Consider the following 23,150-nt stretch of genomic DNA (forward strand, 5'->3'; position numbering starts at 1 on the left):
CTAAAGAATAAAGGCATACCTGCCATTGATTAACATATCACAAATTCTTCTGTCACGGAGTTTCTATTAACAGGAAGCGATGTGTAAGCTAGGAATAAGAAATAGTTATGTAAAGGATTTTAAGAAATTTGCGCAAAATACGCGTCAGCATGTTATACGAAATTAGGTAAAAAACCCAAAATCGCCATATTCAGGTGCCTTAAAAACCATGTTAAAATTGAGTTAGAGATCTGAAACTTTGCAGGGCGTCTAGACCTCGTCCAAATCGACTGTATAATTTTCTTCATGTTTCAGGAGTATCAGGAAATGGGTTTTCTGGAACCCCTGTTTTACAACAGATTGTCGTGAAGCTATATACATATATATCAATTTGACCAAAACCCATAATCATGGGTAGAGTGGACCGCTGCCAGTATCTCTCTTTCCCAAACAAAAGGAAATGATATTAATTTGATTGACCGTTTTCAAATGCAAAATGATACCGAGAATGAAATCGGTCGCTCGCTTTTCCCATTCATTCACGGCTTATAGTTATGCGAATTGTAATAGGTTTCGATAAATTACATCGATCACTGTATGCTGTAATAATCTATTTGGGTTGCGTTCGGGTCGTTACCTAGTATTTCGGGATAAGGGTGGTAGTTAGTGAATTAGCTGAAGTTAATTGAATCTTTATTGCCGAGTACAGCTATCTTCGGGTATGGTAGTTCTTCTTAATCTATTACATTTGTAATTGTAAATGAATGGGAAAAGCGAGCGACCGATTTCATTCTCGGTATCATTTTGCATTTGAAAACGGTCAATCAAATTAATATCATTTCCTTTTGTTTGGGAAAGAGAGATACTGGCAGCGGTCCACTCTACCCATGATTATGGGTTTTGGTCAAATATCATCTCTTTTTGATTAATGTCAGGGTACTTCATAAAGTCGAAATATAATGTATAAACTGATATCTTCATTAATAAGGAGGAAGTTTCAACGATTTCGAAATTTTTCCTTTGAAAACATTTCCTTGTGTTTGGGTAAGCATATCGGTCGATCACTGACTGAATTTGCCACTTTATACTCATTCAAGTTGGCATTAAATTTATATATAATGACATTGAACTGTCGTGGTAAAGCAGAATTTGTTCGAAATCACGAATGAGCAAAATTATCACCTTTCGCACGTGCAAACTATGAGCGGACGTTGCGTGCGCATCCAATATTGAATCGCCGTAAATTTTTGTGTGTTGGTGTTTTATATATAGTTTGATAAGCATGCAAAGTTTCAAAGTATTTCAAGAAGAACTGTAATCACAACGGCACACCAAAGTTTACAGAAAATGGTAAAAACAGCAATTTTCAGTGATTTTAGCAATTTTTAATCAATTTGGGCGTGTCCCCACGTGTGCATCTTTTCGATTTTTAACTTTAAAACTAGCCTAATGCACAATTTATACCTATAAAAAGCAGAACTGAGCTCCACAATCCAAGGGATAGCCCAACACCAGAGAATACTAAATCGCAAAATTGAAGTTTTTATAAAATAATTCTTCAAAAAAGCACTAACTTCAATGGCAAATATATTTATGAAGGAGCAAGGTAGGGAAACTTTCCGGTAGATTTTCAGAATACTTAAACAATTATCTAACTTCAATATGCCCTCAAATTTTGAATAAAATTACTCTTTAATGGCGTAAAATCGATTTTAAAAGTGATTACTTTGTAAAAAAACAGGTTTTTTAAATGGTTAACTTGATGACGTCATCAAGTGGTAATGATGACGTTAAATTACTTTTTCATATAATATAAACTAAAGTCTAAACAATTATCTTCAAGACCTGTGGTCCGAAATGGCTGTATCTTTTATACTTTAGAATCTACGGACACTTAAATACAGGCTATAATTCACTGGCAAAGCGTCTATCCCTGAATATATATATGTATATATATATATCCATAGACACAGTGTTTCGTCCTATTAGGACTCATCAGTATGGCTCAAATCATCAAGGTTGGTTTTGCCGATGGCGGGTATTGAACCAGCAACCTTGCGATTACTGGCCCAACGCCGCGCCACTGGGCCACCAAGGCCTTAATAATGAGGGAATTACATAGGTATATATATATGTATGTATATATCACGACAATCTGTCGTAAAACAGGGGTTCTAGAAAACCAATTTCCCGATGCTCCTGAAACTTAAAACTTTTTTTACAGTCGATTAGGTCAACGTCTAGACGCTCTGCAAAGTTTCAGATCTCTAACTCAATTTTAACATGGTTTTTAAGGCACCTGAATATGGCGATTTCGGGTTTTTTACCGAATTTCGTATAACAGTGCTGGCGAGTATTTTATGCAAATTTTTTAAAAATCTTAACATAACTATTTTTTATTTCTGACATCTTTGACATCAAATTAGAATATTTTGAACTAAAAATAAATCTGCTGAACGACTTCCGATGAGTCTTAATGCCTGAAAAACTCCTGCCGGAGGCGTCGGCCTTCGGCCGCCGCCTCCGGCCGGAGTGCACGCTTCGCGTGCACGAAAGAGGCTTCCGACGTGTACCAAAGGGGGTGTAAAGGGGGTATAATAGTTAAGGGGATAGAATAGTAAAGGGGGTACATAGTATACCCCCAATAAAGACACCGCTCGTGCTTGCCAGCACTGTGATATCTGTATTTTACCAAAACCCATAATCATGGGTAGAGTGGACCGCTGCCAGTGTCTCTCTTTCCCAAACAAAAGGAAATGATATTAATTTGATTGACCGTTCTCAAATGCAAAATGATACCGAGAATGAAATCGGTCGCTCGCTTTTCCCATTCATTCACGGCTTACGAATTGTAATAAGTTTCGATTGATTACATCAATCAGATTCTGTAAAAATCTCTTTGGGTTGCGTTCGGGTCGATACCTAGTATTTCGGGGTAAGGGTGGTAGTTATTACTTATTGAATTAGCTGAAGTTTATTGAATCTTTATTGCCGAGTACAGCTGCCTTCGGGTAGTTCTTCTTAATCTATTACAATTGTAAATGAATGGGAAAAGCGAGCGACCGATTTCATTCTCGGTATCATTTTGCATTTGAGAACGGTCAATCAAATTAATATCATTTCCTTTTGTTTGGGAAAGAGAGACACTGGCAGCGGTCCACTCTACCCATGATTATGGGTTTTGGTAAAATATCATCTCTTTTTGATTATAATGTCAGGGTACTTTATAAAGTCGAAATTTAAACTGATATCTTCATTAATAAGGAGGAAGTTTCAACGATTTCGAAATTTTTCCTTTAAAAACATCTCCTTGTGTTTAGGTAAGCATATCGGTCGATCACTGACTGAATATGCCACTTAATACTCATTCAAGTTGGCATTAAATTCATATATAATTACATCAAACCGTCGTGGCAAAGCAGAATTTGTTGGAAATCACGAATGAGCAAAATTCTCACCTTTCGCACGTGCAAACTTTGAGCGGACGTTGCGTGCGCATCCAAAATTGAATCGCCGTAAATTTTTGCATGTAATTGTTTTATATATAGCTTGATAAGCATGCAAAGTTTAAAAGTATTTCAAGAAGAGCTGTAATCACAACGGCACTCTAAAGTTGACAGAAAATGACGAAAACAGCAATTTTCAGTGATTTTAGCAATTTTCTATCAATTTGGGAGTGTCCCCACGTGTGCAACTTTTCGATTTTCAACTTTAAAACTAGCCTAATGCACAATTTATACCTATAGAAAGCAGAACTGAGCTCCACAACCCAAGGCATGGCCCAACACCAGAGAATACTAAATCGCAAAATTGACGTTTTTATAAAATAATTCTTCAAAAAAGTACAAACTTCAATGACGAATATCTTTATGAAGGAGCAAGCTAGAAAAACTTTCCGGTAGATTTTCAGAATGCTTGAACAATTATCTAAGATAAAAATTTCCTCAGATTTTGAATACAATTACTTTTTAATGGTGTAAAATCATTTTTAAAAGTTATTACTTTGTCAAAAATCAAGTTTTAAAAACGGTTAACTTGATGACGTCATCAAGGGGTGTTTATGACGTCAAATAATTTGTTTATACAATGTAAACTAAAGTGTACACAATTATTTTCAAGACCTGTGGTCGGAAATGGCTGTATATTTTATATTTTTGAATCTATGGACAATTAAATACAGGCTACAATTGACTGGCAAAGCGTCTATCCCTGAATATATATAATATGTACTAGTGTAACCCGGCCTACGGCCGGGATTTCACTGCCGCAGTTAAAAAGGGTAGGAGTAATTACCCGCTGAGTCAAAACCCGGATTAGGCGAGCAATTCTATTCGGAGTGCCCTCACGTATCCAATAGTATGCTTAAAAGATAGTAATTCTTAATCAATAATCAATGGAAATTAACCCTTAACACCATGCACCACACCAGCCTATCATATTTGTGAACAGGCATTACATTGTCGTATGAAAGTATGAACTCTCTCTACAGTCCAAACAGACCGTTTGAGCACTCCCTCCCCTAATAAGTTTATAGTATTATATGACCATGTAATATATACGCCATGTAATATATACGCTAAATAATATTATGCAGAGAGAGAGAGAGAGCTAGCCCCGTAACTCTTGCCGTTCTTCTCAAGCCATTTTATTTGCTACACGTTGTATACCTCTCGTGCACGCGAAGCGTGCACGCCGGCCGGCCGGCCGGCGAGAGAGGCTACACATTATACGTCGTCATTAGCGCGGCGTCAGTCATGACTGACGCCGCGCTAGTCACGTGACTTATTGCGCAACAAAATTGTGGAGTTACCTTGACGCTAAACGTTTCGCGCCGGCGGTATATGTAAAGTTTTTAATCATCATCAAAGATGCATCTAAATGAACGAATATGTTCTTCATGTAACGTGAAACATGTGCAATATTAATATCACCGGCGGTGAATGTAAAGTTTTTACTGCATTGTCAAAAGGACTTTCGACAAATCTGTATCAAATAAAAAGTTCGAAAATCAAGTGTTTTAGTAAATAATTTAAAATATATTCTTGATTTTTTGTTTTCTTGAGAACTGACCAACAAAATCTTTTTAAACTTTTCAGATAGTTAAATAATTACAATTAAAATTATTTATGAAAGTTTGGGCGAATTTCAATGTGCAAAATTTGAGATATCTTCTTAAACACAAGAAAATATCTCCAAATTGGTGGTTTGCATCAGTGGTACCGAGGCATATATCTGAAGATCTGACAGATATATTTTCTTTAAACTTTCCAAATAATTATATGGTTATAAGACAAATAATCTGTGCAAGTTTGGGCGAGTTTCTAATTGGAGATATCACTTCAAACACAAGAAAATATCTCCAAATCGGTACAATATTTGGCATGTATCTCAAGATCTGACTGATAGATTTTCTTTAAACTTTCCAGATCGTTATATATAAGACAAATAATCTGTGCGAGTTTGGGCGAATTTCTATGAACCGACAGTTTGGAGATATTTTCTTGTGTTTGAAGTGATATCTTAAATTTGGCACATAGAAGTTCGTCCAAACTTGCACAGATTATCCGTCTTATAGCCATATATGGCTATAAGACGGAAAATCTGTGCAAGTTATATTTATATGTAACTATCTGGAAAGTTCAAAGAAAATCTATCAATCAGATCTTGAGATAATCAACTTTCATCAAATATTGTTCTGCGGAACATAATAACAAATGGACCGGAAAGTCCAACTCTGCAGCTGTGTACAATTTTTAAGGTAGCGTCATTAATTTGTAACAAAGTTTGAATAAGTTTGTCCGATCATATGCCAATTTAAATGATTTGAATCAATCCATTTGACTGATTGCTGAGGATGCCAAGGTTAACCAAAGTTTGCTTGTTGTGCGAAGAGACGATTTTTGTCGACAAGCTAGTTTCTTTCAAATTAAACTTGTGCAATGTGTAATATTGCTACGGTCGCAAACAGGTAATCAAGCTGTATATTGACATTAACTGTATATTGACAATTTGACACCTTTATATCCGCAATCGAGATACAGTGTAATCCGATATACAGTGTGATTAGCGCATTGTATATCACATCCTTGCTAATATGATCAATGTAATGAACCACATGAGCCCCTGTCTTCACGTGATGGTAATTATTGATACGCGGAATAAATGCTCTAGAAAAATCATCAGATTATTGCCTTCGATACCAAAGCTTCTACTACTAAAAGTTTTAGACAGAAGAATTGCCGAGTTGTAGAGATGCAGGGATGTATAGTTGTACTTGTAGACTGTAGAGTTGTAGTAGTTCGTAGAAGATGAACTTCCGTAGAAGATGAACTTTCGTAGAAGATGAACTTTCGTAGAAGATGAACTTTCGTAGAAGACGAACTTTCGTAGAAGATGAACTTTCATAGAAAATGAACTTTCGTAGAAGATGAACTTTCGTAGAAGATGACTGACTGACTTACTGACTTAAGTCGGCTTCTTGGTCCGAGCAACTACAATTCCTCGCCACACGTCGCGGTCCAGCATAACAGATCTTATCTCTTCAACACAGGAAAGGCTGGTGTCCTTCTTTAGCATGTCCAGAAACGTAAGGTGGGGCCTCCCCGGTCTCCTGTATCCATGCTGAGGGTCCCAGAACAGAAGTTGGTTTGCCAGAAGGTCGTCATGCCTGGCTACATGTCCAGCCAGTCTCATTCTTCTGGAGGCTATCATCGCTGATGGCTTGGGGATGTTGCCGTATAAATCACTGTTGTTGATGATTTGTGGCCACCGTATGTTCAAGGCCATCCGGAGCATTCTAGTGTAGCATCCATTGATCCGCTTAGTCATGGATTGGCTTATCGTCCAAGCTTCAGAGCCGTACAGGAGTATGGGCTCAACCGTTGCTCGAAAGACACGGATCTTTAAGTCCCTGCGCATTCCAGACTTCCAGGTTGTCTTTAACTGATGACAGGCCCCCCATGCCTTTGCTTTCCTAACATCAAAGTCCTTCTCCGCACTCATTATTCTGCTTCCAAGGTAGACAAAGTCATCTACTTGCTCTATCTCCTGCCCACTTGCTGCTTTAATGACGGTAGAGTCAGACTCAGAGAGATTGACTCTGATGTACTTCGTCTTACTCTCGTTGAGGTGAAGTCCAACGGAGTTAGCAGCCAGCTCCACACTGAGGAGAAGATCTTGCGCTTGCTCTGCGGTGTCTGTTGTCAGTGCAAGATCGTCAGCAAAGTCGACATCTGTCATCTTAACTGCTGGGTATCTCCTGCTTCTTCTGGGGTTGACAGTGAAGCCCAGATCTTTGCCTCTAAGTGCTGTTGTCATCACATAGTCAATGACAATCACGAAGAGGTAGGGCGCCAGTGTATCTCCCTGCATAACTCCAGCAAGTATAAGGAAAGCTTCAGTCAGACCATCCTCCGTGATGACTCGTGCCATGGTGTCCTTGTACATAGCATCTATCAGCCTAACAATGGGCTCTGGTATCCCATATGCCAGGAGTATCTTCATCAATATACCCCTATGAATGCTATCAAAGGCCTTCTTAAAATCGATGAACAAGAGAAGGGCGGTCAGGTTTTTGTCTCTAGCCCCCTCCAAGATCCTCCTTAGACACAGAATGTGGCTGGTGGTACTGCGTCCCTCCCGAAATCCGTTTTGGTTGATCCTCAGGATTTTCTCCATCGCTGGTTTGATTCTGTTAAGGATCATACGATTCAGGGTCTTACTAACAATGGACGTAAGAGCGATTCCTCTGTAGTTATCCACTTTAGTTAGATTTCCTTTCTTTGGCACAGGCACGATGTTGAGTTGCCGCCATTGATCAGGGATTTTTCCATCAACCAGAGCGCTGTTACAGAACTCTAGAATCAGGTCGTCCATGTCCACTCTTTTGAGAATCTCTGGAGCTATGCCATCATCACCATAGGCCTTACCCTCCTTGATCTGCTTCCTCGCCTCCGCTAACTCCTCCCTGCAAAACAGACCAGTCTCTATATAATCCTGCTGGGGGTGGATGGTTTGGATAACTATTTCCTGGTCAGGTACAGATGGTGGTTGACCCAGGAGCTTAGTGAAGTGGTCTTTCCAGCTCTTCAATCTCCCCTCTGCACTACCTCCATCAACCAGGCTGCATGGCTTGCTTTTCCTGCCATTTATGTCATTAATAAGGTCCCAACTTTCCTTATTCTTGCACCTGTCAGCAGCATCCTCAGCCCGCCTGATCCGAGAAACAAGAGTCTCCTCCTCAACCTCTTTGTAGCTCACTGCAAGTGCATCCTTACACTCCTTAACTACCTCTCTACTCTCCTCTGAAGGATTCTCATGATATGCGTCTTTGGCCTGAAACAGAGTTCTCCTCCTCTCCGATACCCTAGGATCTTGGGAGGGGTTGTTACGTTGTCTTCTTGGGATGGGCTTAAGCAACTTATGATTGGTTGCTTTCACGGCATCCATAAGCTTTCCGTACTGAATCGTGGAAGATGAAGTTTCCAATAATAATTTAGAGCGCTCACATCAACAGTTTTTGGGATCCCAAAGCTATGAGATCTTTTTTTCTGGGTCATTCCATAAATGGCATTATATCGGCAAGATGCATAATATTTCAGTTGCGAATATATCCAGATTCCTATCGGATATTATATTTAGCTGCCAATGATGACTGCCATCTACTGCAAAGTGCTTTGGGCTGTTGTGATGTGGCGAGTCAGAGGTTAGAGTCGCAGGTTGCGTACGCTAGGACCTTCTCTGGATTAGATGACATCGTGTCTGAGACTACATCTGCTCTACCAAAGAGTCTGCTTCGTATCCGGCACGGATGGTAGCTGTGTACGACAACCATTGCCTTACGATTTCTTCGAGGCTTCATCACATGCAGATTGCAGGGCATGTGGCACTCTTCTCGTAGTCAATTCTAGCCTTGTAACGAGCTATGTCCAAATAGTGCCCTGATCTTGGTTCGAGACTTGGACTAGTAGGGTGGCCTCCTTCATGCTCGTGATCTTTTTATCTGTTTTTCCTACTGCAACCCTTGAAGGTCTGTGATACTAGAGGGCTTTTGTTTACCGCGATCTCTGTTCAACAAGGTGAACTGCATCGTTTATTGTGCTGATGGGCTGGAAAAGAAAGCTGCTTGTTTGATGTCAAGATTTATTATTCTCGTTTTCTGTATACACTACATACATTTTCAAAAGAAGCATAAGTTTAAATAGGTTCTTTCGTATGTTTCCAATCTTACATACTCATGTTCTTAGGGACAGGGAGGTGGTACTGGTATTGATAAAGGTGTCGGCGAGATTTTATTTGCTGTCCGAAAGTCACATATTGATATAGGTTTGCCGTCTGGTCAATGGACATGGAGCTGTAGAACATCGTGCTTTGGCTTTGATAAAGATTGAAAAGTCTATCAGTATCAAGTTGCCGTTGCATATCAAGATAGGTGCATCTAGGACAAGAGCTGCTGGCCGGAAATGAAGATACGTAGAAGCTAGGTCAACAAATGGTTTTCTCGATAAAATCTTTGGGTTTAGGAGTCGGGGTTCTTTGGTATCTCCTGAGCAAGATAAAGAATAACATTATAATTTAATCTTAATATTAGATTTTAAGACTTAATATCGATGTAAAAATATAAAGTCTGCAAGGATAATTCAATATGACCTATGCTTTGAATTATTTATAAACAAAGCCACATCAGATTTCGATGGGAATATTGAGCACTTACAATATCTGTTAGTGATATGCTCATCAAGTCTTTTCGTCGCGAGAGACGAAATGCTCGAGGTCTCTTTACGTCCGGTCTGAAAAAGCAAATTATTGTAGTTGCAAAATGCTATGACACAAACAATTCAAGGCAGATTCGGCTAACTTAAAAATGTGAACTACAAAATAATTTGTAAGTTAAGGGGGGGGGGGGGGCTCATTTTGTTTTTGTCTGTTTTTGTACGTTCGATTTTGTCCGTTTTCAGAAAATATAAGGGTACCAAACTTTTGATTTAAATTGTCTCCACAATTTGTAACAGGCTATCTGCAGAAATGGGTAGCACGGTTGATGACCATGGTCCTTTCTCAAACTTTCAATCCTCAATTAGGTACAAAGAATAGTCTATACATTTTTAATAACATAAAAAGGGATGAGAATCACTTTATTTATGAAAAATATCGTTCTTGAGGAGGAGGAGGACTGAGGAGGAGGAGGAGGAGGAGGAGGAGGAGGAGGAGGAGGAGGAGGAGGAGGAGGAGGACTGAGGAGGAGGAGGAGGAGGAGGAGGAGGAGGAGGAGGAGGAGGAGGAGGACTGAGGAGGAAGAGGAGGAGGAGGAGGAGGAGGAGGAGGAGGACTGAGGAGGACTGAGAGGAGGAGACTGAGGAGGAGGAAGACTGAGGAGGAGGAAGACTGCAAGGAGGACTGAGGAGGAGGAGAACTGAGGAGGAGGAGGAGGAGGACTGAGAAGGAGGAGGACTGAGGAGGAGGAAGCATCTAAATTTTATTTTCATAATAGGGGGAGGACTGAGGGAAAGGAGGAGGACTGAGGAGGAGGAGGACTGAGGAGGACTGAGGAGGAGGATGACTGAGGAGGAGGAAGACTGAGGAGGAGGAGGACTGAGAAGGAGGAGGACTGAGGAGGAGGAGGTGGAGGAGGAGGAGGAGGAGGAGGAGGACTGAGGAGGATTGAGGAGGAGGAAGACTGAGGAGGAGGATGAAGACTGAGGAGGATGAAGACTGATGAGGATGAGGAGAAGGAGGAGGAGGAGGACTGAGGAGGACTGAGGAGGACTGAGGAAGAGGAGGAGGACTGAGGAAGAGGAGGAGGACTGAGGAGGTCAGGACTGAGGAGCAAGAGGAGGACTGAGGAGGAGGAGGAGGACTGAGGAGGACCGAGGATGAGGAGGAGGAGTACTGATGAGGAGGAGGAGGAAGAGAGGATGAGGAGGAGGAAGAGAGGAGGAGGAGGAGGAGGAGGAGGAGGAGGAGGAGGAGGAGAAGGAGGAGGAGGAGGAGGAAAACTGAGGAGGACTGAGGAGGACTGAGGACTGAGGAGGAAAAGGATGACTGAGGAGGAGGAGGAGGAGGAGGACTGAGGAGGAGGACTGAAGAGGAGGAGGACTGAGGAGGAGGAGGACTGAGGAGGAGGAAGACTGAGGAGGAGGAAAACTGAGGAGGACTGAGGACTGAGGAGGAGGAAGACTGAGGAGGAGGAAGACTGAGGAGGAGGAGGAGGAAGACTGAGGAGGAGGTGGACTGAGGAGGAGGAGGACTGAGGAGGACTGAAGAGGAGGAGGACTGAGGAGGACTGAGGAGGAGGGAGACTGAGGAGGAGGAAGACTGAGGAGGAGAAAGACTGAGGAGGACTGAGGAGGAGGAGAACTGAGGAGGAGGAGGAGGACTGAGAAGGAGGAGGACTGAGGAGGAGGAAGCATCTAAATTTTATTTTCATAATAGGGGGAGGACTGAGGGAAAGGAGGAGGACTGATGAGGACTGAGGAGGAGGATGACTGAGGAGGAGGAAGACTGAGGAGGAGGAGGACTGAGAAGGAGAAGGACTGAGAAGGAGGAGGTGGAGGAGGAGGAGGAGGAGGAGGAGGACTGAGGAGGATTGAGGAGGAGGAAGACTGAGTAGGAGGAGGAAGACTGAGGAGGATAAGGACTGATGAGTATGAGGAGGAGGAGGACTGAGGAGGACTGAGGAGGACTGAGGAAGAGGAGGAGGACTGAGGAGGTCAGGACTGAGGAGCAAGAGGAGGACTGAGGAGGAGGAGGAGGACTGAGGAGGACTGAGGAGGAGGAGGATGAGGACTGATGAGGAGGAGGAGGAAGAGAGGATGAGGAGGAGGAAGAGAGGAGGAGGAGGAGGAAGAGAGGATGAGGAGGAGGAAGAGAAGAGGAGGAGGAGGAGGAGGAGGAGGAGGAGGAGGAGGAGGAGGAGGAGGAGGAGGAGGAGGAGGAGGAGGAGGACTGACAAGGACTGAGGAGGAAAAGGATGACTGAGGAGGAGGAGGAGGAGGACTGATGAGGAGGACTGAAGAGGAGGAGGACTGAGGAGGAGGAGGACTGAGGAGGAGGAAGACTGAGGAGGAAGAAAACTGAGGAGGACTGAGGAGGACTGAGGACTGAGGAGGAGGAAGACTGAGGAGGAGGAGGAGGAGGAGGACTGAGGATGAGGAGGACTGAGGAGGAGGAGGACTGAGGAGGACTGAAGAGGAGGAGGACTGAGGAGGACTGAGGAGGAGGACTGAGGAGGAGGAGGACTAAGAAGGAGGACTGAGAAGGAGGAGGAGGACCGAGGAGGACTGAGGAGGACTGAGGAGGACTGAGGAGGAGGAGGAGGAGGACTGAGGAGGATTGAGGAGGACTGAGGAGGAGGAGGAGGAGGACTGAGGAGGAGGACGAGGAGGACGACTGAGGAGGAGGAGGAGGAGGACTGAGGAGGAGGAGGAGCAGAAGGACTGAGGAGGACTGAGGAGGACTGAGGAGGAGGAAGACTGAGGAGGAGGAGGAGGAGGACGACTGAGGAGGAGGAGGAGGAGGACTGCGGAGGAGGAGGAGGAGGAGGAGAAGGACTGAGGAGGACTGAGGAGGACTGAGGAGGAGGAAGACTGAGGAGGAGGAGGAGGAGGAAGAGGACTGAGGAGGAGGAGGACTGAGGAGGAGGAGGACTGAGGAGGAGGAGTAGTAGGAGGAGGAGGAAGCGTCTAAATTTTATTTTCATAACGTTTTTTGTCCGTTTATGTCCGTTTATGTCCGTTTTTGTCCGCCTTACTTTTGTCCGCCCTACTTTTTGTCCGTTAAGGAAAAAATATAGAGTACCAAACGGACAAAAACGGACACAAAACATGAGCCCCCCCTCCCAAGTTAATCAACACGAATACTGAAAAATGAGTATATGACCGCAGCGTATTATAACACCAGCGAGCGCATTTTTTTTGTTATTGGTATTAAGAGGGTAGAAATAGTAAAGGACGTCCTAAAATTTAGCATAATTCTACCTTGTGAAACGGTAGGTTAACATTTGAGTTCGTACTAAGTATCTGCTTACGAATCTTTAAGACGGAACCTCTGGCAGAAGTCGGGTGAGAAGAGATGTAGCTACATTCCAACAGTCATCCTGAACTCAGTCTTACGGCTACAGGAAAAAATTATTTGTGAGAAGAATTTTGTAATGTGTCTTCGTGCAAAGAATTCATCTTATAATTGATCGGGGAGTTGGCGCTTTTAAAAACACCTTTTATTTACAAAATCGTGGAAAATATAGAAGCTAGATTAAACCAATGAATAATCCAAACCAAAATGACTGCACCGTCACTTCTTGAAATAACATGATTCATACATCCAGATTCCAGACTCCAAATTCGTACAAAGATAGACTGTTAAAACTCAGCCCAAGTAAATTCGATTACACATCCACATTTTTTGATGGACTGCTACACTTACAATCTATAACACGCATCCTAGAAATCTAAATAAACATTAGGGTGTGATCTACTTGATGCATGTCACCAAATTATCTTGGGCCAGCAAATCTAATTAGGAGGTTTAGCCTTATAACCAAATTATCTTACTTAATCAGCCGAATTAAAAGGCATTCGAATTTGAACTCTTAAATTTGTCGGAATGATCGAATAGTTTATAAAACTATTAATGTGGGTTTTTTTTGTTGCGTATAAAACCATTCAGAAGCTGAGATAACGGACCGGAATAAAGTTGTTCGGTGAAGCAATATAAGTTATCGTTCTATCGACCCTGTCACTGCTTGTGCCAAACGTAATAAGGGGTCGTTCACATATTACGCAATCAGCTGAGAGGGGAGGAGGGGGGTTTCCGAATGATTACGCTAGTGTAATTAACATTTTGACACAATAGCTATGTGTAAAACTGATTACGGGGGGGGGGGGGGGGGGGTTAAAAATGTTCCAAAAAATGATTACGTAATATGTGAACGACCCCTATAAACGAGGATAAGTTTGAGCTCCTAGTTCACCGGGGAATCCTGAGAGTCTGTATCTGCTACCTTTTGTATTTCAAACACAAACATACAAGGTGTCAGGTGGTAATGTGCTCTATCCTACAGAGTACAGACTAAGTTAAGGATTTTGGAGTTATAGTTTCGTGGTCACATCATGTCAGTTCTATGGCATCCCGAGCTAGAAAAGTTGCAGCCTGGGTGCTCAGTGCGTTCAAATGCAGAAATAGAATCACAATGTTGACACTTTACAAGTCACTTGTCCGAAGTCATTTCGAGTACTGCTGCCCTCTGTGGAATACCAGTAAAATCGCAGACATCTAACAGATTGAAGGAGTACAGCGTGCTTTCAACTCAAGGATTTGGGTTGTTCAACATTTTGAATATTAGCAGCGGCTCAAAGCACTAAATTTAATGTCAATGCAAAGGAGGAGAGAGCGTTATATTATCATCCACATGTGGAAAATCTTGCACCAACGCTGCCCAAATGACCTGGGGTCCACTTTTCCACTCCATCAAGACAAGTAATCAAGGCCACCATTCCAAGTCTCAGCAAGCGCAGTACTCAAAGGCAACAGTCATTGTATGATTGTTCATATGCAGTAATGGGGCCAGGTTAGTGGAACACATCAGATCTTTACCTCATTGAAGACCCGCCACTGCTGTTCAAAGCAAAGCTATCAGCATTTCTTAAACCGTTTTCAGATAACCCATCTGTCAGCATTTACAATTTACGCTGCCCTAACGGAAATTCTTTGCTGGACTGGAGTTTGAATAAGGCAGCAGCGATGCTGCAAGGGCGGTCGAACTATTCGATGACCCAGTAGAGGAATCTACGAATCTCTCCAAAGTATCCAAAGTATAAAGCTAGCACTTAAAATTAAATGCTTATTAAATGGATATTGACACACGCATAAGGAAAGATACTAAATTAGGTAACTAGTTTGAGCTTTTCGTGTACTTGTAGTTATACTAGAAAGAGGTACAAAATTAGTATTTACAATTTAGTATACTATATTATATTATGTTCTGACAGTCAACACGAAAGTTGAAATAAATACTTATTGAATATGGTCCGATATTGGAAAATAATTGAACTATATTTTCAGTTATTAAAATTATCAAAACACCTTCGGTCCTGTATATTATATATCTTCATTCAACAACGAATACTTTGTTAGTGCAACTCTTGTCAAGTATAACGAGGTCAACGTTATAAAAACTGGATTAAAAGAGTCGTCAAAGGTATTAGAAATAAAATTACTTACTGAAATATTTGAACGCAATATCGAATGTCACAATGATTTAAACTATTACTTTAAGCTCAGTTGAACTATACAATTTTTAGAATCTCATCAGCTAATTGAGCAATTATGTAATAGTTGGAAAATAAACCAAAATACTTATATTTGAAGCTTTATAAATGCAAATGTTAGGTTTCGAAAACAAAGGCATGGTGCTGCATGGCGAACAAAAACATCAGACTGAGATATTTAATCACTCAAAGATATAAACTACTGTGGGTATCCAAAAAACGAAGCAAAAATATAATAAAAGTCCACATATTATTTTCACTCTGCAGTTGAACAATCAAAAATGGCAAAAGGAACTGAAAAGAGCATTTTAGCTTATATAGGATGCAGACTTAACTGCTTGCGGAGATATGTTGGACATATTTTAAAAGTGCGCGGCTTGATGATCAATTATTGACAAATTGAAACAAATTACACAATTTTTGCAAAAAATTAACACTATTTCTTTTCATTTTTCTAACATTAAAGTGTTAACAAGAAATAAAAACATTATTATTGAAATTGTTTACGATAAATTTGTAAATAGATAGATTTTTGTTAACAGTAATGCAATAAAATGTCTCGATAACACGCGCGCGTCATCTCTCTTCATTTGAAGCAATTACATCCAAATATGGTCAAATCACATAATAGGGAGCCATATTCTGGGTCCCGCTAAATAGTACAATTCCCTAGATGGTGTGCCCCTTTTGCGGCCGGCCGGCCGCGCGCGCTTCGCGCGCGCTCAAAAGGGGTTACAGCGTGTGTCAACATTTTATGTAACATATTTTGTGGTACAAAACCATCAATTAAACCACTTACCACCGGCCGATTTAAAAAAAAATTTCCTATGGGCTTCATCAGAGTTTTGTCGACACTATACCGAAAAAATCAGTCCCGTAACTCTTACCGTTTTTTTTGTATAACCGACCGGAAATTACACACGGACAGACAGACAGACAGACAGACAGACACACAGACACACACACATTCTGGTGTTATTAAGGTGATGTATATAGATATCACGACAATCTGTCGTAAAACAGGGGTTCTAGAAAACCCACTTCCCGATGCTCCTGAAACCTGAAACTTTTTTTGCAGTCGATTTGGTCAACGTCTAGACGCCCTGAAAAATTTCAGATCTCTAACTCAATTTTAACGTGGTTTTTAAGGCACCTGAATATGGCGATTTTGGGGTTTTTACCGAATTTCGTATAACAGTGCTGGCGAGTATTTTATGCAAATTTCTTAAAAATCTCAACATAACTATTTTTTATTCCTGTCATCTTTGACATCAAATTAGAATGTTTTGAACTAAAAATAAATCTGCTGAACGACTTCCGATGAGTCTTAATGCCTGGAAAACTCCTGCCGGAGGCGGCGGCCTTCGGCCGCCGCCTCCGGCCGGAGTGCACGCTTCGCGTGCACGAAAGAGGCTTCTAACGTGTACCAAAGGGGGTATAATAGTGAAGGGGTATAATAGTAAATGGGGTACATAGTATACCCACAATAAATGCAACGGTCGTGCTTGCCAGCACTGTGATATGTCCCGACAATCTGTCGTAAAACAGGGGTTCTAGAAAACCCATTTCCCGATGCTCCTGAAACTTGAAACTTTTTTTGCAGTCGATTTGGTCAACGTCTAGACGCCCTGCAAATTTTCAGATCTCTAACACAATTTTAACATGGTTTTTAAGGCACCTGAATATGGCGATTTTGGGTTTTTTACCGAATTTCGTATAACATGCTGGAGCGTATTTTGCGCAAATTTCTTTAAAACCTTTACATAACTATTTCTTATTCCTGTCATATTTAACATTAAATTAGAATGTTTTGAACATAAATATACCTGCTGAACTACTTTCGATGAGTCTTAATGCCTGAAAAACAATAAAGGGGTATAATAGTAAAGGGGGTATAAAAGTCAAGGGGGTAAATAGTAAAGGGGGTAAATAGTAAAGGGGTTAAATAGTATTGTGAATATAAGAGGCACGGTCATGCTTGCCAGCATTGTGATATGTATAGACGCTTTTGGCAGTCAATTGTAGCCTACATTTAAGTGTCCGTAGATTCAAAAGTATAAAAGATACAGTCATTTCGAACCACAGGTTTTAAAGATAATTGTTTATACTTTAGTTTACATTATATCGAAAAATAATTTAACGTCATCATCATCACTTGATGAAGTCATCAATTTAAGTGTTTTTAGAACTTTATTTTTGACAAAATAACAACTTTTCAAATCGATTTTTCACCATTAAAAAATAATTTTATTCAAAATCTGAGGACATTTTTACCTTAGATAATTGTTCAAGCATTCTGAAAATCTACCGGAAAATTTTCCTACCTTGCTCCTTCATAAAGATATTTGCTATTGAAGTTAGTGCTTTTTTGAAGAATAATTTTGTTTAAACACAAAAGTTGTGAATTAGTATTCTCTGGTGTCGGGCCATCTCTTGGGTTGTGGAGCTCAATTTTGCTTCCTAAAGGTCTAAATTGTGTAATAGGCTAGTTTTAAAGTTGAAAATCGAAAAGTTGCACACGTGGGGACACGCCCAAATTGATTTAAAATTGCTAAAATCACTGAAAATTGTTATTTTCACGATTTTTATCAACTTTGGAGTCCCGTTATGATTAAAGTTCTTTTTGAAATCTTCTGAAACTTTGCATACTTATTAAACTATATATTAAATACCACTATGCGAAAATTTACGGTGATTAAATATTGTATGCGCACGCAACGTCCGCTCAAAGTTTGCACGTGCGGAAGGTGAGAATTTTGCTCATTCGTGATTTCGAATATATTCTGCTTTCCCACGATATTTAAATGACATTATTTATGAATTAAATGCTAACTTGAATGAGTAAAAAGTGCCATATTCAGTCTGTTATCGACAGATATACCTACCTAAACACAAGGAAATGTTTTCAAAGATAAAATTTCGAAATCGTTGAAATTACCTCCTTATTAATGAAGTTTCGACTGTGTAAATTATCCTGACATTATAATCAAAAAGAGATGATATTTGACCAAAACCCATAATCATGGGTAGAGTGAACCGCTGCCAATGTCTCGCTTTTCCAAACAAAAGGAAATGATATTAATTTGAGGAACCGTCCGCAAATGCAAATTGATACCGAGAATGAAATCGGTCGCTCGCTTTTACGAATTGTAATAAAGCTTATTGAATGGGAAAAGCGAGCGACCGATTTCATTCTCGGTATCAATTTGCATTTGCGGACGGTTCCTCAAATTAATATCATTTCCTTTTGTTTGGAAAAGAGAGACATTGGCAGCGGTTCACTCTACCCATGATTATGGGTTTTGGTCAAATTAACTTTATTTCAAATAATAGAATTTAAAGTCCTCAAAAGTTAATATGCAGTAACGTCAACTAAAAATATTTGTATCATGAAGTTTGAGTGAGTCTATTTGTTAATAATAATATATAAAGTGAAATCATTCAGTTATTGTTAAGTTTACTTATTTAAGTCGAGAGATTCATAACTTCAACATACCGATGTAAGGTGATACAAACAATTGTATATCTTAGAAATATGAACTCCTTGTAATAATTAAATTAGAGCCGGACCAATGACCATCATTCCATTATTTTATGAATGTAGCTGAAATTGGTTTCTAAAATGTTTTGACTGGCGTTCATGTTTTCTCTTCAATCAAAATTCGCGTACAATCAACTTCAGTCTCAAGCCTTGGATTAACAATAACATTGTTATTAAAGTTAAACTTCCATCAAATCATTTTGAAGTTTGCTGGCGCGGATGAAGATCTTTTGTTGTGAGATTCAAGTTCACTTTTTTTAGTCTTTGAGTTTGCCAAGCAGAGAGCACAGGATTTTGGTGAAACGAACGACTCATATGACCATGTCATCATATCAGGGATCCCGATCCTGTGAAATATTTAATGAGTTAACTTACTTTAGTACTTTGAGTACTTTGAGACTTGAGTAGGTTTGGCTGGGATCGCTTCAGGACAACAGTATCAAGTACGTCCTCCTATCACTCCACAGGTGTCTTTTTGTAAGTACCATTCCAAGAGTGAGTTGTTGTTAGTAGCGTTGTATCCTTTAGTCGGAGGTGTGTCGGGGAATTCTTTAAGGAATTTAGCCAGTGACGATTTTAACAGGTCCAAAGTAGAGATGGAATTAATTTCTTTGGGGAGAAGATTCCACAGCTGTGCCGCTTTCACTCCAAACGAGTTTTCATAGTGAGTTGCCACAGAACGCTGTGATTTGTTGTTCAGTGCTGGTACAGTAGCTTTTATTCCATGTCGGGGGTTGTTTTTGAACAGCATGCCAATATCATTTGGGGCCAGGCCATTGAGAATTTTCCATGTGTGGATCAAGATGTACCTTTCTCGACGTCTCTGCAATGATATGATATTGAGTTTCGTGAGACGTTCCCAGTAGTCTAAACCACTGCATCCGTTAATGCGTCGGGTAAATTGTCGTTGAACGTTTTCTATAGCCTCTATGTCCATGGTCTTGGCTGGATTCCAGACAGGGCAGCAATATTCTAGCTTACTCCGCACCATGGTTTTGAAGAGGGTAAGCATGAGAAATTGTGATCTATCTTTGAAGACGCTAAGAACCCAGGATGACATAGTGCTTGCTGATTGGATCATTTTCTGGATGTGGGGAGTCCAAGAGCAGTCGTTTGATAAAATCACCCCCAAGTCCCTGACAGTTTCTGCTGGCTCAATTATTTGACCTGTTGTAAGAGTGTAACTGAGCAGATCATTTGTAAATGGCAGATTTCGTAGCAGAAGAGAATTATTGAGCGTATAATTGAGGATCTCAAATCTGGCTTCATTGAGCTGCATATTGTTTCTTCGAGCCCAGGCAATGACATTGAAGAGGTCTTCTTGTAGCGATGCTTTGGTCGCCAAGTCCAATATTTTACCGATGAGTTTAGTGTCATCAGCAAATATCTTTCCAAGAGAGGTAAGCGGTGCGTCCAATTGGTCATCGATGTAGAGAATGAACAGAATCGGTCCCAACACTGTACCTTGTGGCACTCCACTTATCACCAGCTGGAAGGATGACTTAGTTCCTTCAACGACCACTGTCTGGAGACGGTTTGTTAGGAATTCGCTTAACCACTGGAGCATGTTTCCATGAATTCCGTAACGTTTTGCTTTTGCAAGTAGTATGTTGTGATCCACCTTATCGAACGCCTTGGCGTAATCGAGGTATATGACATCTACTTCTTCGCCACTGTTCAGGCTTTTCAATATGGTATCTACATGGTCTAAGAGTTGAGTTAGGCAGCTCCTCTTTTTGCGAAATCCATGTTGATGCGGTGAAAGAAAGTTATTCGCTTCCATATGTTCGACAAGGTTGTTTCGTATCACTCTTTCGAAGATCTTGATGATATGCGATGTTATAGAAACAGGGCGGTAGTTGGCAGCCTCTGTGCGGTCACCCTTCTTGTAGACAGGGGTAATAAACTGCGTTTTCATGCTAGGAGGGATTACTCCAGTTTCAAAAGAATCTTGCCAGAGTAGAAATATGGGCTCGGACAATGTCTCTCTACATTTGGTCAGGATCCTAGCAGGGATATCACCATCAGGGGTCGATGAATACGGGTCCAGTTCCTTGATGGCTTCTGAGATATCGTTAACTGAGAATTGCATTTGATCGAGTTCCTTAACTGGCACAGGGTTCAATCCAGCAAGGCTTTCCTCGATGTGGGCTTCATTTGGGTCACTAAATACTTTCACATATTGTGCCTGGAGGAGCTCGGCCTTTTCCTTGGGGTCAGTGTGCAGTCGACCTTCTCTATCTCTGATGGGGGAGACAGAAGATTTGACTTTCGCAAACTTCTTTGCGTAGCTGTAGAAGTAACGTGGATTTGTCTTTATGGTAGTGACAGCTTTAGCCTCGCGTTCGTTGAGCTCGTTGATGATCAGCTCACTTATTTCAAATGCCAAGAGGTCCACTTCATTTCTAAGCTTTGCAAGGACGGGGGACGTAGGGTTTCTTTGAGTAATGGCATTCATGCGGGCGTTGATCTTCCTCTTTTTCCTTTTAAGCGTATACTTTTTACGACAATGCTGGTTTCTGTGCACTGGGGAAGCACCTGGCTTATTATTGTACGGGGAATTGAGGAGAGTGACCTGGAGCACAGTCAAACGGATGAGTTCCAAGAAATTACTCCCATTCTCATCGTCTTCACAGAGTCTTTTAAGTTCCTTCCAATCTATTGTTGTTAGAAGTTCATTCATAGCTTCAAAGTCAGCGTTGTGATAATTTACTGCTCGAAAAGAGTCTTTATCTACAACTTCAGTTGAGGTTTGCTTGGGGCTGAGAGGGTTGTGACCTAGTAAAAGCTCAACAAGTCTATGATCAGACAGCTGGGTCTCACACACGTTCGTCTCGATTACGTCTTGGGGCTTGTTGGTGAGTATCAAATCAATAATGTTGCTATCTCTAGTAGGTTCATGAATCATTTGACTGAGAAAGTTCTTGTTCATGAAGTCGAGTAGGCCTGAGCAGGCTCTTTGATCCGATTGGGTTTGGCCGGCGAGGACATTTGAATACTCCCAGTCTATATTGGGGAGATTAAAGTCTCCCATTATGTAGAGGTCCGGTGTTCTGTTATCGGAGGTGAGGGCGTCTAGTTTCTTTTGAACTAGGTCCAGAATTCCTTTGAAAGATTCTGTTGGAGCGTCCGGTGGGCGGTAAATAACTACAGCTAATGTATTCATTGAGTCTATGAAACAGTAAAGCATGCTGCAGTGTTTGTCACTATAACTAAAACAGTCTGAAAATAATAGTGACTCCTCAATGTAGAGCACACATCCACCACCCTTTCGAAAAGGGCGATCAGTCCTTACAGAGTTGTATCCCTCTATCTTGATCTGTGCATCACTAATATATGGTTTTAGCCACGACTCCGTGATAGCAAGAAATGGGGTGGTGGGGGATTCTTTGTCGTGGAGCATATGATCTCTGATGACGGGTATTTTCCACTTGACAGTACTAGTGGCGGCAGGTGAGATTGATCTGGCATTTAGTAGCAAGATCCTGCATAATTGGGATGAAGGCCCATTTGATGCGGTAGTTGAAATGACTGCATTGGTGCAGTCATTGGGAATGGGGGTCGGACTTGTCCTTGAGGTGGAGGGGCTTGGAGTTGGCTTTGGGAGGATGGTTGGCGTGATCTTGACTGGGTTTCTTGTATTAATGTCGGGATTTCGTCCCGAAGCTTCATGAGCTTTGAGTCCATTTCGGATATAATTCCGTTCTTGAGGTTTTCCAGAAGTTTCTCTAAAAAAGCACCGTCTCTTTCTCTTTCAGAGTAACTATCCTTGCGTGTTCTAGCCTGTTTCCAGTTATCCACAGTTGGCGGGTATACTGTGTTTACTGAGTTTAGGCTGCCCATTTTGTCGGGTTCAATGGAGCTTAGAGGTGGCCATTGTCCTCGGGCTTGGTTAAAGTCTGGTCTTCTTAGACCTCTTTGTTGTTGCGGCTGATTTTGCTGTTGTTGCAGGGGCTGGGACCTATCTATTCCTGCATTTGTGGCTCCAACAGTCTTTCTAGCAGTTCCTTTCAAGTGATGGAAGCCGCACTCTTTATGGAAACAAGTTCGGGTAGCCACTGAGTTTCTGCACAGTTTTGGGTGAAAGAAGTTGCAATTTTCCCCTTTCTTGCAGCCTCTTTGTTTGTCGTCCCCAAAATCTGAGTAATATCGGCACCTTTTGGGATGCAGATATGGGCATCCTTTGCCATTTATCAGGCGTTTTCCAGTGAGGCCATGGTGGCATCTTCTCATGACATATTCTCTGCAGACCACACTCACAGTGTTAGTCTGTTCTTCGTTCAAGTTGTCGTCTCTATTCCTTCTAGGGCTCTCTCTATCCTCTTCTGAGGTGATATGTTCTTCTCCTTCCTCGTCATGTTCTTTGA

At 41.2% G+C, this 23,150-nt stretch overlaps 1 long non-coding RNA gene across 1 annotated transcript; it reads right to left on the reverse strand.

Annotated features, from left to right (window-relative positions):
- Window positions 1–9,441: 9,441 nt before the first annotated feature.
- Window positions 9,442–13,161, reverse strand: LOC134824011 (uncharacterized). Its single transcript, XR_010161337.1, has 3 exons — window positions 13,004–13,161; window positions 9,692–9,767; window positions 9,442–9,523 (listed from the first exon to the last, which is right to left on the reverse strand). It is a non-coding gene; the product is annotated as an uncharacterized LOC134824011 (long non-coding RNA).
- Window positions 13,162–23,150: the final 9,989 nt, after the last annotated feature.

The sequence above is a fragment of the Bolinopsis microptera genome, chromosome 12 (genome assembly GCF_026151205.1).
Source record: "Bolinopsis microptera isolate Bmic1 chromosome 12, MBARI_Bmic_1.0, whole genome shotgun sequence".
Lineage (NCBI taxonomy): Eukaryota > Metazoa > Ctenophora > Tentaculata > Lobata > Bolinopsidae > Bolinopsis > Bolinopsis microptera.